Source organism: Zootermopsis nevadensis, unplaced genomic scaffold, assembly GCF_977971745.1.
Source record: "Zootermopsis nevadensis isolate Lab colony 2312 unplaced genomic scaffold, Znev_1.0 Znev_ptg000007l, whole genome shotgun sequence".
NCBI lineage: Eukaryota > Metazoa > Arthropoda > Insecta > Blattodea > Termopsidae > Zootermopsis > Zootermopsis nevadensis.
Genome location: NW_028259139.1, coordinates 13,815,375 through 13,819,700, shown reverse-complemented (window position 1 = coordinate 13,819,700; position 4,326 = coordinate 13,815,375).

The following is a 4,326-nucleotide window of genomic DNA, read 5'->3' as shown; positions in this document are numbered from 1 at the left end:
AAATGTATTCAACCAGTTATGGAAACAATTTACAGGCAGGCTCTTGTGAACACGGTAATGAACATTCAAGATCCACAAATGACGAGGAACTATTTGACCACCTGAAAGACTACACCACTTTTCTATGACTGCTCCATGTGGTTAGGTATCTGTATAGTTAACACGGAAACCTAAACGCAAACTTTTCCTCTAATGGCATGATGCTAAACGCATTTCAATAAATCTGCCCTCACCTTATATAGGGTTGAGACTCGACGAGAGTCATGTATGCTGGAACTATAAGTTTGAACAAAGCAAGACACTGGATGTCCTGAATACCATAATTAAAAAATTTGAACACCAAATTTGTTCCAGATTACGACCAAGTGTAAAAGATTATTATATAAAGATAGCTGTCTTCTGGGTTGCAGAGCCGTGTAGTCTGGTAGAAGTTCACCGACATTTCAGAGGTCCTATTGATGGAGGCAGTAAGAACTTCTGAAAAGTCGGTAAACTTTTATTAGACTACACGGCGCAACAAACCCAGAAGATTTGTCATGTTTAATCTCACCCCCGTGATTACCTCAAATCCTACTGATTATTTTATACTAATACTAGCTGCATGAAAGAAGGATGACTAAAACAAAAACAAAACAAAAAATTGACTGTGATTTTGCGGGCTTCCATGCTGAAAATTTTGAACTTAAGTAATTTTTTAACACATAAATAACAAAATATGAGTACAAATTTATACAGAAACGAATCTGTGAATAAAGGACTGACATATTATTAATAAAGTACAGACAAGCTAGGAATTACTACGAAACATAGGAGGACAGTATTTCAGATGTTAGTGATACAATGAAAATTGTCTTTTATGGCCGTAACTCAAATGTAATAAATGTTAACTGTCGGAAGTTACAGTCAGGAGGGCGTAAATGGAAAATAATGTATTGTTGACGGAGGACCAACGTGCGCAGACAAAGGGCGAAGAGTGCTAGCTCATACGAGGATATGAACGCGCAGTAGATTCGTTTCGTGGAAGCCAGAATCAAGAACATTGGATATAAAAGCTAGGTCTAGAATTTTATGAACAATGGTTATGTAGTACATTAAAAGGATCGACATCTTTATTTAGTCTGCTCCATTAGATACGATGACGACAACAAAGGAAGAAGGCAGAAGACAGTAAGCGACTCACGCTGTTGTCCGGCGTCTAGTGTAAACAAAACACAAGTCACATTTCCCCAGAATGGAAAATATTGACACACAAATCCCTCTACCATTACTTCAACACAACATAACTGAAACATATAACAAAATACCAGCTTGTTGACTGAATCAAGTGACCAGATATAAGTTGTCATAATTCAACTGTTAACAAATAGCAGAGCTTTGAATTTGAGGCAAACCTAGTATATTTATTAATTTGTTCCAGAATCGAAAAACAAGTGATTACAGGTAACAACTTCGTAGAACTGAAATACGTATTTATTTGTCAAAGTGGTCATTTCGAAGCAGTTTAATATTAAGTGGAATAACAGGACCAGTGTCCATTTCCATTTAAAATCCCGTATTAATTTGCTTTCTTCACCACACATTATTAGGTTCATTAAATTAAGGAAGATGAGATGAGCGGAACATGTAGCACACATTGAGGAGTTAAGAAACGTATAAAACATTTTAGTTCAAGGACATGAAGGAGAGGGGCCATTTTGGTGACCCAGGCGTTCATGGGATGGTAACATTAAGATTATTAAAAAGTGTTCGTAAATGTGGACTGAATTAAATTGGCTCAAAATGCAGTGTAAACACTAATACCTCTTTTGTTCCTACTTAAAGCGGGGACATTCTTTAGCAGCTGGAGAACTGTCTATTTCCGAAGAACGAACCTGCTATATAATTCTTTTGCCGGAGAAGACAATCCACATTAAAAATGTGCGAAAATATGGACAACATTTCCACTACCAGTAAACTTAACTTCGACGTTTTAATTCTGAGAATCTTTCGACAAAAGCCATCTCTAAGACGTGCACTGTCAAGTTAAACAATGTTGTCATGGAGGTGTGTTTAGAAAGCTGCCTTTCATCACAATAACTATCTGCTCTATAACAAAACAACGATTCGTGGAAGGTGAAATAGGTCATTCGCCTAAACGACGTATCAAACTAAAATTCAGGATTACAAAAACCAAAGGACCTAAAACAAACATGAACACAGAGTTTATATGGTACGTGATATGATTCTTGCTTTTTAGATATGTACCGTATTTTATTTTGAAACTTCTTCTACAGGAATAAATCGCTAAAATATCATAATTTTATTGGTAAATATGACCAGGGGCATTGGAGCTTGAGAATTCGGCCGGGTCTAATAACACATCACAAAATACTTGGAGTTATACGAAATGTCACAAAAGCCTGTGGTAGGAGACAGGAAGTTACGACCTCATAAACAGAATGACGTGATATTTCGACCTCGAAGAAAGCAGGTTCGATTTAAGTCGTTCAAAACCCAAAACATGTCAAATAAGATAATCTGAAAAATATAAGACGCGGAAATGGTACCACGACCAGCAACAAAATTAGTAGCAAAGGAGACTGAATAACTTCGCATGCTGTGAAGCCTAATACCTTTTACTCATCCCCTGATCAAATAATGGAAGATAAAATTGGCAGGACATTTAGCACGCATGGGAACGTAACAAATACACACAATATTTTAATAAGAAATTCTAACGAAAAGAAACGACTTGGGAGACATGGCTGTATGTAGCAGGAAAAGATTAAAATGAATCTTAAGGGCAGAGTACATCAGAAAATAAATTTAAGTGGCCAAGGATAGGATCTAGCAGCGGGCTGTTGTGAAGACGATAATGCAATTCATTTTCCGTAGGAGGCGAACATTTTCCTCAAGAAGACTCTGTCCCAGAGGGCTAATTAGCTCATCACATACCACATAGAATATAATTACTTCATAATTAGTAAACGAAAATACGAAATATTTAATTTTAATTTCGAAACATTTACACAATGTCAGGAAAAGAGTAAATATTAATCATTATACTGTAAGTGAAATGTTTCTCTTTTCAGAAAAATCGTGCGTTGGACAAACAGCGGTGAATCGAAACACGTGTTGGACAAAGCACGCTGGGTCATTGCTTCTCTTTACTGAGATACTTTCCTCTTTGGGGATTTATTGAGAGCAGTCCTGGAACTTTGCTTTGTTCCCTTCCAGAACAGGAAGCGTTTCAAGTGACCGTCTTATGTTACGGCAGCAACAGTATTCATCCTTCCGTCTCGTCCTACCCCACAACACTATTGCTATTTAGAACGTTTCAGACAACAAACAACTTTAGAAAAAATAAAATATTTTGTGAATTTCTGTTCAGTCTATTCACGCCATAGAAACGAATAACTCCATCTGCTTATTAATGTGAATATTCTTCATAAATATTCATGTCTCTTTATGACCAGGCTGAAATAAATTACATAACGTAAACAATTAAAATCATAATATGCGTACTGATAAAATGACCACACAGAGTAAAGGGCTCTTATTTATTATATAATAGGCTTATATTTAAATGCATTTAGTCCAACGGTCCACAAAGGTCCTGATTCTTTCACAGCAAAATGTTTCTGGTTGACTTTAACTTTCTTCGCATTACTTAATCTATGCTGATTCATTTGTCGGCTTCAGAAACTGCATGAACCATCCTAATTATCATCTTAATTATTCCTAAAATTATAACTAATTTATTTAAGATGCATTTTAATATGAAACTCCTATCCGCGCTTCAGTCACTCTAAGAATCTCTTCCCTCGTTTGAGGACTAAAATTTTGCACGCATTTCTCAACTCTCCATGCGTGTTACACGTCCACCCATCTCTTTCTCCTCCATCTTGTTTGCCAATTGAATAATACTGGCAGTAATTCAGGTAACTCGTTTATAATAAGAGGGGGAGTCACGTTTTAAGAGTCGCATCACAAATTGTTTTGCACTTTCTTCTTCATGCATCAACGAGTAATCGATCTTTATATAGTTTAATAGTGCGATATTAACCGCTGAAGGAAATATGTAAAGTGACCTTGGCACTACGATTACGCTACAAAGAAGTGGAAGTTATGTCATTCGAATTCTAGAGAACTTCGCAAGTCTAAGTGAAGATCATCTTCATGTTTTGCCAGTCCATCTTCCCAGGACCACTAGGCACGGGATGGTAAGGATCGGATCCTATCTGAACGCGAAGACAAAGAGAAATTTTTTCCGGGAATCTCGCCTTCCAATCGCATAAATAATAAGTAACTGTGCTCTTAATAAGAGATTCAGAACATTTTATGACC